Source organism: Alosa pseudoharengus, unplaced genomic scaffold, assembly GCF_046254945.1.
Source record: "Alosa pseudoharengus isolate Yale_2024_CS ecotype anadromous, Long Island Sound unplaced genomic scaffold, YU_APseudo_1.1 YU_APseudo_1.1_scf_1, whole genome shotgun sequence".
In the NCBI taxonomy this organism is placed as follows: domain Eukaryota; kingdom Metazoa; phylum Chordata; class Actinopteri; order Clupeiformes; family Clupeidae; genus Alosa; species Alosa pseudoharengus.
The window spans coordinates 34172711-34186208 of NW_027468564.1; the positions used below are offsets into that span (position 1 = coordinate 34172711).

General features: G+C 44.1%; 1 pseudogene; it reads right to left on the reverse strand.

The window, feature by feature from the left end:
* The window catches only part of LOC143126170 (NACHT, LRR and PYD domains-containing protein 12-like), a 35493-nt pseudogene that overhangs the window by 2356 nt on the left and 19639 nt on the right, over positions 1-13498 (reverse strand).

Here is a 13498-nt window from a genome sequence, read left to right on the forward strand (position 1 = left end):
AAACACACACTCAAACACTCACAGCACACACTTACACAACACTGCACAGACAAACACACACACACACACACACACACACACACACACACACACACGCACACTCACACTGCACAGACAAACACACACAGCACGACACAAACAAACACACACACACACACTCTCTCATACACACACACACACACACACACACTCACACACACACACACACACACACACACACACACACACAGGGAGAACAATGGGAACATGCAACAGAGATCAGGCAGAAGAAAGAAGACACACACACACACTCAAACACTCACAGCACACACTCACACAGCACCGCACAGACAAACACACAAACAAACACTCACACATACGCTCACACACACACTCACACATACACACGCAAACACACCCACACACACACCCACACAGCACTGCACACACACAAACACACACACACACACACATAAAGCACAGACAGACAAACACACACAGCACAGACAGACAAACACACACACACACAGAGAAACAGAGTAAGCAGCAAACACAGTAAGCAAAAACACACACACACACACACACAAAGAAGCTGAGATGAGCAACATTTTTAAACGGGTTAAAACTCTCAAAGCTACCGGCCCTGATGGCATCCCGTCTTGTGTCCTCAAGACGTGCACCACTCAGCTGTCACAAGTCTACTCTGACATCTTTAACTCGTCCCTGTCCTGGTGCACAGTGCCTTTGTGTTTCAAAAAGACAATGATTGTGCCAGTGCCCAATAAGAGTACTGTTTCTTGCCTGAATGACTACCAGCCCATCGCCCTAACCTCCGTGGTGATGAAGTGCCTGGAGAGACTGGTTGCAGTCTACATCAACACACACCTCCCTGCTTCCCTGGACCAACTTCAGTTTACATACAAGCACAACAGATCTGTGGATGAAGCCATCCCCATCGCCTTGCATTCTGCCCTAGCTCACCTGGACAAGAAAAACACCTACTGTATGTCAGGATGCTGTTCATTAACTACAGCTCTGCCTTTAACACTGTTGTGTCATCAACACTAGCCTCCACACACTGTCAGAGGAGGGCTGAGTCCATCATCAAGGATGCCAGCCACCCAGCTCACTCCCTCTTCTCTCTACTTCCCTCTGGTAAGCGCTACCAGCACACACACACACACACACACACACACACACACACACACACACACACACACACACACACACACACACACACACACACACACAGAACCAGAGTAAGCAGTAAACACAGTGAGCAGGAACAAAAACAGACAAAAACACACACACACACGCACACATATGTATGTATTTTGCTATTTGGTGCTGTAATGGCGACAGGTGGTTTTGGCTGCTGTGTGTGTGTGTGTAGTATGTTTGTGTACTGTGTCGGCAATCAGCCAATGAGCAACACGATCTGACTGAAATCAGATCGCTGAATTACTACTGGATTAATACTACTCACTGGGTAAAGATGCAAGGCTGCAGCGCGTACTTTATACTCTATTGTATACTCTACCTACTGTGGGAATCTCGCTTGGGCGCGACTACACCGTGGGCACTGGACGGTAGCGGAATCATCCAGTATTCAATGGAGTACCTGCTAAACCTACGATATCACAATTCTCCAACACACCAGACTGAACCTCTATCCGATCCAGGGACACCAGATAACCAGAGGAAAAATCAGCAAAGGAAACCAACCAGGAAGTGGGGAAGAAAAGGAGGAGTGAGGCAGAGACTCAAGAAACTGGCCGGTAAAGGTGTGTGCCCTCCTCTCCCCTCTAGATTGCTGGCCAATGTTCGTTTGTTGGGCAACAAACTCGACAAGCCACGAGCATATTGCAGACTTCAGTGGGCATATAGAGAGGCCAGCCTGATCTGCATCACCGAGACCTGGCTTGATCACACCATACCTGACGCTGAACTCTTCCTGGATAACTTTGGAGAGCCACTCCGATTGGATAGAGACGGCGCACTGCAAAAAATGAAATCTAACCAAGTGTTATTAATCTTATATTAAGATTAAAAAATCTATTTGGTATTGTTTTTAGTATGAAAAGACTTACCTAGCGCCCTCTCAAAAGAACATTTTGACTTAATTTAAGAAGATTTTTGACTTATTTTAAGGAGTCTTATCAAGACAAATTTGCTCAACGCACTGGCAGCCAAATTTGCTTGTTTTTAGGACACATTTGCTTAACGCACTGGCAGCCAAATTTGCTTGTTTTCAGGATGAGATGTCTTAAAATAAGTCAAACTTTTTTTAAATTAAGTCAAATGTTTTCACAAGGAAGCGCTAGGTAAGTCTCTTTATACTGAAAACAATACCAACTAGTTTTTTTTATCTTGATATAAGATTAATAACCCTTGGTGAGATTTTGTTAGATAAGCAGTTTTTGCAGTGCGCCAGTAGTGGGAAAAGATGCGGGGGCCGGTCTGTGTGTATACGTAAACAAAGCATGGAGTAGATCGGCTAACATAAGAGAAACATGCTGCACACCAGATGTAGAACTAATATGTGTGTCCTTTAGACCAAAATACCTTCCCCGCGAGTTTGGCCAAGTGACATATTGTTGTTTATGTCCCGCCCACAGGCAACATCACTCGCGCAGCAGAGACAATTTCAAACTGCGCTCAGCGCATTTAAACAGACAATCCAGATTCACCGCTATTTATTATGGAGGACTTCAATTACTGCAGATTAAATAAATCACTGCCTACATTCCAGCAGTATGTGAAATGTGGCACCAGGGGCAAAAACACTCCTGATCTATGTTATGGTAACGTGAAAAACGCACACACAGTGAGGGAAAAAAGCCCTGTAAGCACTGCTGACCATAACACAATACACCTTATACCTGCATATAAAACCCAGTTGCAACAGGAGGGGCATTCAAGAGAACAGTGGAGCAATGGCACAACTGTTGTGCAGAAGCTCTGCAGGACTGTTTTGAGTCTACTGATTGGCAGGCTCTCACTCAGGATGCTAGTTTGGAGGATGCCACAGACGAAGTAACAGAATATATTAAATTCTGTGAGGGTAACATTATATCCTCAAAGACAGTCAAAGAATTCTCCAATAATAAACCTGGGATAACTAAAGAACTTCAATCAACAATCAATGAGAAAAAATGCCTTTAAATCAGGAAACAAAATAGAACTAAAGCTGATCCAGGCCAAACTCAATAAACAAATGAAGACAGCTAAAAGAGTGTATAAGGAAAAGGTGGAGAAGCTCTTCCAGAACGGTAATGCCAGGGAAGCATGGAAGGGTGTTAAGACATTAGTGGGCCTCCCCACCAACCGCTATGCACACGGTCCTACAACACAAAGCCCAATTGACTTTGATGAGGATATTAACAACTTCTACTGCAGATTTGAGCAGAGAGACTTTACCACACAGAGGAAGGTGCTTATAACAAGGCACTCAAATGAGGCACTATCAACAGAAGCAGTTGTAATTAGGAGGGAGGAGGTGGAGAAATTCTTCTAAAGAGTGGATCCCAGTAAGGCACCTGGGCTTGATAACATATCAGATCGCCTCCTGAAGACCTGCTTTAGACAACTCTCAGGGGTTTTCTGAGTTTTTCAATCGCTCATTAGCACAGCATTCTGTCCCTGCCCTCTGGAAGTCTTCCATCATCTGCCCCGTACCCAAAAATGGCAATCCCACCTGCAATAATGACTTCCGCCCAGTGGCGTTAACATCAGAAGTGATGAAGAGATTTGAAAGGCTCATTCTCACTAAACTGCAGGCTGAAGTGAGTGTGTCCTCCGACCCACTTCAGTTTGCCAATAGGAAGGACAGAGGAGTTGATGATGCTGTTCTGACTCTGCTGCACAACACCCATATGCACCTGGAGAAACCAGGGAGCCTTGCCAGGCTGGTGTTCATTGATTTTTCAAGTGCATTTAATATTGTTCAGCCTCACCTCATGGGCAGCAAGCTGCAGAAATTGAGTGGCAACCCACACCTGATTCTATGGGTCCTCTCCTCCCTCACAGATGGGCAGCAATGGGTGAGATTCAATGGTCACTGCAGCTCGGTCCAGAACCATCTCAACAGGAAGCCCCCAAGGCTCTGTCGTTTCCCCGGTCCTGTTCACACTATACACCAATGACTGTAGGAGTATGCACCCAGACATGATGTGTCTGAAGTATTCAGATGATACAATCATTGTAGACACCTCCAACTCAGGGCAGCTCCTGCAGTCTGCAGTGGACAACTTCACACTCTGGTGTAAGGAGAACCATCTGGATTTGAACATCACCAGAACCAAGGAGATGGTCATAAACTTCAGATGCTCCAACACCAGCCCCCCTGCTCTTCAAATAGATGGGCAAACTATTGAACGAGTAGAGTATAAATACCTCGTCACCATCATCGACCTTCAGCTGACGTTCAAAAATAACACTGACCGGATCTTCAGGAAATGTCAACAACATCTTTACTTCCTCTGAAAACTACGCCGGCTGCAAGTTGACAAGTCCATCCTACAAGCTTTTTACAACTACTTTATACAATCCACGCTCACCTTCAGCATCCTGGCATGGTTTGGCTCCCTGAGTGAGCTGAACAAAGGGCCTCTCAACAGAGTCACCAGAATGAGCACCAAGATCATTGGACAACCACAGACCACCCTTGCAGCCATATTTGAGAAGCAAGCCATCAGGAAGAGCAGACTCATAACATCCCACTCCACTCACAACCTCCATGGCCAATATGAACTATTACCCTCTGGAAGAAGATTCCGGTCCTTACCCCTAAAATCAAGCGTGCCATGGTCACCTTTGTGCCAACATCTATAAGACTGCTGAACAAAAATAACACCCCCCCACACACACTAACTAAACGTTTAACTTACATATCATGTTAGATAATTATTTATTTATTTTCTTAGAGTGTGGAATGTGTGTATGTATGCTTGTGGCTTACCACAAATGAAGTTCCCTCATGGGAGAAATAAAGTTCTCTTGACTTGATATGTATGGCTGTATAATGTGTGCATGTATGGATAGTATGGCTATGTGTGGTACTGTACAGTCTTGTATTGTCCCATATAGAGTTGTCTCTCCTGCTCCAACTCCCCTTATTTATTGCCCCCCCGCCTACTGCCCCCCTGTGTTTATTTACCCCTTTATCCTTGCACTACTGCAACTGTGGCAGAAGAATCTTGCTGTATGGCAAAATATATGTGACAATAAAACTTGAAACTTGAAACAAACACACATACTCACACAAACAGACTGACACAAAAACAGGAAAACACACACACACACAGACAAACACAGTCATAAAAGCATGCATGCACACTCACACACACACACACACACCCACACACACACACACACACACACACACACACACACCACACCATACACACACACACACACCGAGACACACACACACACACACACACACACACACACACACACAAAAGCATGTGCGCGTGTGCACACACACACACACACTCACAGAGACAAACACAGTCATAAAAGCATGCACGGACACACATGCACATGGACGCACATACACACACACACACACACACATTAACAAACAAACGCGGCTCTCTCATTGTCCTACACAACTCATAAACCCAGTGTACTAAAACAGGTGTCCAACAAACTGTCATGCGTAATTACACTCATGTCTGAGTGATGTTAACGGACACTGACTGGTACAACAACTTGCCATCTGCCATTACACGTGATTGGCATGTGTGATTCTTATGACCGTGAGATCAGGTCAAATGTTACGAGACATCAGAAACTTTATCAGAGTTATACGGCAGGACATGGGGCAGGACTAAATTGTTGGAGCAAAAGGCAAACAGTATTCAGGCTCTTCAGAGACAGAGTCAGGCTTTTCAGTTGTTCACTACCAGCTGTATGAACTGGGAGAAGACTTGATGATGACAGGACTTTGCATTCATTGGCATGAAGCTCTGCAGGTAGCACAGAGGAGCAGGATAGTTCCCACAGGATAGTTTATTAGCCATGATAGCCCAGCATCCAAGAGTCTACAGCATCATCCAGGCCCTGCTACAGGACAAGCTCTCCCAGCTGAGTGTGCCTGACTCCACCTGCAGATGGATCACAGACTTCCTGTCTGACAGGAAGCAGCAGGAGAAGCTGGGAAAGCCCACCTCCAACCCGCTAACCATCAGCAGTGGTTCCCCACAAGGCTGTGTTCTGTCCCCTCTACTCTTCTCCCTTGTGGACTTCAGGAAGAGCCCAGCCTCACCTGCCCCCATCATCCTGTCTGGGTCCCCAGTTAGCACAGTGGAGTCCTTCTGCTTCCTGGGCACCAGAATCACCCAGGACCTGAAATGGGAGCTGAACATGAGCTCTGGAACAAAGAAGGCTCAGCAGAGGATGTTCAACCTGCCAAAGCACATGATGGTGCACTTTTACACTGCCATCATTAAGTCCATCCTAACCTGCTCTATCACTACCTGGTGCGCTGCATCCACTGCCAACCATAAGAGCAGACTGCAGCACATCATTTGTTGTATTGAGAGGATGATTGGCTGTGATCTGCCATCACTCCATGACCTGCATGACTCCAGGACCCTGAGGCCATCCCTTAGTTATGCTGCTACAAGCCTATAGGTTGCTAGGGGCCTCTCATGTGTCATGCTGTACAAGTTCTCCTTCCTCCTGTCTCTGACATCTCTCTGATGTCTGGCTACTGTAACATGCTGTTTTTAACCCATTAATGTCCACAGTGGAATTTATACATTTCCTTTACAGCACATAAAGGTCCAAGCTGAGTTTAGCACAAATCAGTTAAAAATATTTAAATCAGTCAAAGTATTGGCTACTGCCCAGCACCTAAGTGTCTAAATGGACTCCATCATGGAACTACACCTGTAAAGCGGCAGAGAATGGCATTCAATACTTCACCAAGGTGGTCATCAGAGTCTGGCCCATTGAATGGCAATGGCAGGGAATGGCAAGGTGGTCATCAGAGTCTGGCCCACTGAATGGCAATGGCAGGGAATGGCAAGGTGGTCATCAGCAGAGCCGGACAGTAACGGAGTACATTTACTTGAGTACAGCACAATTTTGAGAGATCTGTACTTTACTCGAGTAGCATCAAGCTGTGTACTCTGTCCGCCTCTGGTCATCAGAGTCTGAAACTGGATCAGTGACTTCTTCTTTCTACTTTTAGTCCCTCAGTCTTGTGTTGTACTGCTCTGATCTTTCCCCTTCATTCCACACTCACAGCACTCCAACTTTCCTCCAACAAGTTCAGTACAGTTGGACACTATCAATTACTGTCTTAATTAAGGAAGGGATTATTCTGGAAAAATGTATGTCTCTGAATAATATGTAGAATAAACCGATATGTGTGTGTTGTGTGTATCTGTGTGTATGTGTGTGAGTGTGTGTGGGGGATATGTGTGTGTGTATTTGAGTTTTGTGGGGGTGTATTTAAGGAAGGGATTATTCTGGAGAAATATATGGGGGGGGGTTGTTGTGTGTATGTGTGTGTGTGTGTGTGTGTATGTGTGTGTGTGTGTGTATGTGTGTGTGTGTGTGTGTGTGTGTATGTGTGTGTGTGTGTGTGCATGTGTTTATGTGTTAGAGAGAAACAGGGCCTTTTCAAAACTAGATGATGACCTGTTTCCACTAGGGAGTTTGTCCCAAAAGTTGAGGGCGGTATTATACCCTACGTGCTAATCAAGGGAACATCATTTTACTGTGAGGGTGCTTCCCACCCGAGTGCACTCTGTAACCAAGGGGGAGCGGGTAGAGATTAGTTTAGGAAAGGCCCAGAGAGAGTGAGGGAGTGTATGTGTGTGACGTGTGTATTTCTGTCTCTTCCACTCTCTCTGTATTAGTGTGTGTGTGTGTGTGTGTGGGGGGGGGGGGGGGGGGGGGTATTGAGGGAGAGAGATTTATGTAATGTGATGTGACTTTGTGAGTGTGTGTGTGAAAGAGATTCACATGAGAGAAAGAGATAGAGATAGAGAGGGTGTGGATGGTAGATCACACACACACACACACACACACACACACACACACACGTTCACACACCTCTGTCACACACACACACACACACACATACACACACACACACATACACACACGTTCACACAACCTCTGTCACACACACACACACAACCTCTGTCACACACACACACACACACACACACACACACACACACACACACACACACACACACACACACACACAAACTCTCACTCACACAACGTAAAGCTTTCATGTAAATCATGTGTATGTCTTTTTTTCAGGGGAAGTAAAATCACTCACATTTTCTTGGTCCAGGTTTAATCCTGCACTCTCCTCCATGGTCATACCTTTAGAAGGATGAGAGAAGAAAATACAGTTTTGACACAAAACTGAGTTTACAGTTTTTCTCGATCGTTTTGATACCTGTGTCAACTCTGAAATCACACTCTCAAAACAGTTAACACCCGTGTCTGAACAAAAGCACTCTGGACAAAATGACACATTTTGCTTGCAAAAGGCTGTTACTCTCTTAAAACACTTAAAACATGCAGCAAAAGCAAATCTTGCCTTCAAACACTACAACTTGTTGCCAATTAAAAAACACTCTTTAATCAATCATTACACACTGGACAACAAAATGCAAAATGAGCATTTTTGCTATGTCTGTTGCATTACTTTCTCATGTTTCTGGTATCAGAAAAAAACTGTGAAAAGATAAAATGTACTGAATAAAAAAATAATGTATTCATTCCTCCCAAGATGTAACTGCCATTGACATGTAAGACATACAGTAAATACCTAGCAAGATACGGTAAATTTCATTGAACTACAACTTGTCATTTTTCATCGAAATAGACCTACAGTAAACACCTTTTGTACTGTTTTCTCCACCAAATAGGCAATACAGTACTTTGTCTAAATGTGCATTAGATCCATACTTGCAAATAGCAACACAGAACAGACATCTCTTATGTATAATGAATGATTGCTGATTAAAGAATTGTGCAAAGGAGTTTCACACAGGTGTATCAGAGATTCAGACTTATGCAAGGAATCTATACCACCTGTGAAAAGATGTTTTCCTTTTGTTTAGCATGGGAAAACCAATAGAGTTTGGGGCTTTTGAATGACACCTGTGTTAACTGTTTTGCAAAAGGGTGTGAGAAATGTGTGAACCCAATGAAAATGTGTAAACACATTCGCAAGAGATGACTTCTGCAGTGCAAAGAAAGTATTCATGAAGACCAAGTGGGTTCTAGTTTACTTAAGCAGGTAAAAGCAATGGAGAAAAACTGTAATATGTAAACTGAGACAATACTATACCTCAGAGTCTGTATATCACACACATACATCAGGGTTCCCGCGGATCCTTAAAAAGTCTTAAATTGTCTGGGATGTCAAAAAGACTTTCAGGTTTTAAGGCCTAAAAAGTCTTAAATTGTCTGGGATGTCAAAAGGGAGGTATTTAATTTGCATATGGGACCGCCAGCGAGTGCAAGAGAGCGAGTGAAATGTCTCCATCCCGTTTCGTGTATTTAAAACGTAATTGTAAGTGACTATAAGGCTACGGGAGAAAGTGTAGTGGTTGCAGAGTGAAGATATTTTTCACGGGTGTGGTTAAAGGTGTGAAAACGGTAATAATACAGTATGTACAAATATGCCTGAAGTTTTCGTGGTGTAGCCGAGGCCTGAGATACGCAGGTAGCCTATGTGAGCGGGAGAAAGAGTTGGTAAGCCAGGTAGCGATATGTTGGCCATACGTTCAACATATAGATTTTAAAAGCCCTGTCCGGCGCAGCCTCAAGCCGGGCGCTCATTTGTCCTCCTTTTTGGAGTTGCGCTGGGCATCTAGAATCTTTGCTCGGAAGCAGCATCGTTTCACAAACTATGGTGGTCAAATTACGCGCAGTGCTTCTGTCACTCGTCTGATAATTTGCTGCGCAATTTATGAAGGAACCACGGACTGACAGAAAAAGAAAACAAAAGTTTTCGCTATCAGGAGGAAATACTGTACATGTTAAGTTGATCTGTTTGCATCTTTCCAGCGTGTATTGCTGGCCTAGCCTAGGGAATAAAATATCTGTCTAAGTTATAATACCTGTAATATCTGTCAGCAGCTTGCTTGCCAGCGTTTCCCAGTAGGCCTACTTCACAAAAGTTGTGAAATATAACTGCATATTTTTTGAATGTCCGCGACTGGCTAGATAAAAAAAAAAAACGTGTGTTCATAATATGTGCGTGCTTGAGATGAAACCAGCAGTTTTTAGCAGGATCATGCGAGGAGGACCTGTCTCTTAATTCATTTAAAACAAGTCAATTGTTTTACGATGTTTCAGTCAAGCTTTGGTTGGTTTAGATACAACTGGTATGCAAAATGTAAAGTAGTGGATTAACTTTAATTTGCTGTGCTGCATATTGGACAATAGATGCACATAGTAAATTATATAAAGTAGGCCTATTAGCTTAGTCTTTTTCTAAAATATTGAGGGAAATCCAGTCTTTGGCAAGTAGCCTAGGCTACTACAGACACAGGTGAAGAACAGTCAGCCTCAGCCAGTAAGCACAACCAAAGATGTACAGCCAGCTTCAAAAGCAAGCATCCCAGACCCTAAAATTGGGCATTTATAGCTGTGAAGATAATTCACACACAATCTTTCGTCAAAATATATTTGGTAACTTCTGTAGACATCCAAAATGGGTTAAAAGGGTTAAAATTAGTAGGGAAAAAAAATATTGCATAAAACAGTTTTAAGTTGTCGTATGCATCTTTATGCTGTGGTATAGTCTTAATTTTTTCATTTAGATGTCTTGAAAACGTCTTAAAAGTCTTTAAATTTGCACTTGGAAAATGTGCAGATACCCTTATACATACACTTCAATTGTCTAATCAACGCATCAGATCATGCAAGGACTTTCTTTGCATACTGTATAAACACAGCCAAGTTAGAATGCTGTTCACTAGCTCTATCTCAGCATTCAACAGCATCAGCCCCTTCAAACTAACAGACAACCTTCTCATGCTGGGCCTTATCCCCTCCCTCTGCAAGTGGATCATCAACTTCCTCACTGGTAGACCACAGGTCAGCATTGGGCTTCTCTCAAAGAAACTAATAATGAACACTGGCTGCCCTCAAGTTTGTGTGCTGAGCCTGATGGCACCACTGTCATACTGTAGGCTTACCAAACAGCCGGACAGTGTGGTATGGCAACAGCACTGCTATACTGCACTGTTCCAAGTTGTGAGACAGGCCTGAATAGCGGAAATTCAGACAGGCTGTTTTACTCTGTTTTGACCAGATACTGTTCTACTGTAAGGTATTAATGTCTATTTTCATACGTTTTCTTTCAAATACATTCTTCAAACACATTCACAGACTTTGTTTCACAGTGCAGATCATTTCCCCGGTTTCCCCAGTTCCCAGGGGATACTGTACAATAAGACAAACATAAGAGCAAAAAGCAGCATACAGGGACGGTACTTAGACAGTACTTGTACTTAGACATAGACATAAAAGTAATATAATATACAGGGACAATGCATATAGACTGTACACTATACATTCAACAGGGGACACACATTGACAAGAAAAATAGAATTCAAATAAATAAATAAAATAAAACAACAATAGATAAACACGGGAGCGAGTGGGATGGAGGAGGGGCGGTTATGAGTAGGAAGGAAAAGCTAGAGTGAAAGTGAGGGTGAGTTGTTAGCATGGACTTAAAGGTGGACAGTGAAGGTCTTTGACGTAGTGCAAGTGGAAGGGAGTTCCAGAGTTTGGGGCCAGCCACGGTAAATGCCTTGTCACCCATGGAACAGAGATGTGCAGTGGGGGTGGATAGGAGGTGAGCATCAGTGGGGCGTAAGGTGCCGGCTGGTTGGTAAGGGGTCAGGAGGTTATGTTGGGCTTTGAAAACAAGCAGAATGATTTTGAATTGAATATGGTATTGTACAGGGAGCCAGTGTAGTTGATGGAGGATGGGAGTGATATGTTGCCAGGGCCTGGTTCGGGTGAGAACTCTTGCAGCAGAATTTTGCATGTATTGTAGTCAGTTTTATCTCTTTGCTGATACCCCACAGAGCATTACAGTAGTCAAGTCTGGAGGTCTGGTGTAGTGTGTCAGACTCTGTAAATTCTCCCCCTAGTATTTTGTCTATTTGTGTCCCTCTACAGGAAACCCACAGGATCAAGTAATCCAGTAGCCACCTCTCTACCTGTTTCCTGGCTTTGCATGTCAATCAGCCTCGATCAGCCTGATTCCAATTACTGCTCTCATGCCAGAACGTTCTGTTGTCTTGTGGCTGTTCCTGCCTGCATGACTGTGAGTTTGCCTGTGTATCCCTGTCTGGTTTTGACCTCTGCTTGAATTTTTCTGACTGTGCCTCTGCCTGTGTTCTGTTCTGCCAGAGGATTTTGCCTGAGCTATTTTTGTGTTATATTTCTGATTACTGCCTTTGATGAAGATTGGCCTTTTGTGTGTTTATCTCACAACATGGGGCCCCAATCTCATGCAAAAAGCTACGAGTGTGAGCCACTGGGCCCCTGGGCAGAGACATGAAAAGGGCCCAGCCAACCTCAGAAAGTTCTTAGCTAAGCTAGGGGGGTAGAACATTTGAAAAATAACCTGTCTGCACATATACACAAACATACTTAACATACAATGTGACACGGGGGTAGACAGGACAGGAAGACAGAGGATTGAGGAAAAATACAGCATAACATGAGGAGAGGGGAGGAGAAAAAAAACTATTAGTATTACTACTATTATTACTATTACTATGCTCCTGTGGGGAGTACAGTGTGGGAACAGGAAAAAAAACACCTCAGCAACATAAGCACATAGTCAGTAGACTTTACAACATGAAAAACACAACTTGCAACAGGGGAGGGGAGTGGGGGTGGAGGTAACCCAGCACAGGCAAGCAGCCATCCGGTCCTGCAGCCATGTCGGCGCTGGTCACTGACCCGCTTGTCAGACTGGGGGTACAAAGCGGCGAAGGCGAGGGATGGGGGTAGTGGGGTGTGATTGCATATCTGTATATATGCGTATAGTTTGTGTATGTGTACAGGCCTGGAGAGTCGCTTCGCCTGGCATCACAATCTTGGTGCCTCAGTCCGCAGGATTGTCATAGGCTATATAATTTAATTTGTTTGGCCAACGATCGGTCCAAAGGAAGGACTATCAGCGGCCCATTGGTTCATTTTCCATACTGGCACTGGTCTAATCCACAGCTCTTGTCAGGCCCCAACTCATGAAAATGGTTAATCGAAGTAGCCTACTTGTTGGAATTGCGGCAGGTGCCAGTAGTGCCGATTGTGCAAAAATAACACCAATGTAGAAGCATCAAAAATATACAATATTGCAAGTAGGCTAGCCTATGTCAGCAACAGGCTGAAGTTTGTTGAATTTGAGCGAGGAGATGTAAGCAAGCATACAGAGCAGAGGGACAGTGAGCAGCAGCAGCTGGTGGAGAGTGTAGCCTAGTTGAGGCTAGGCCTACATGATAAC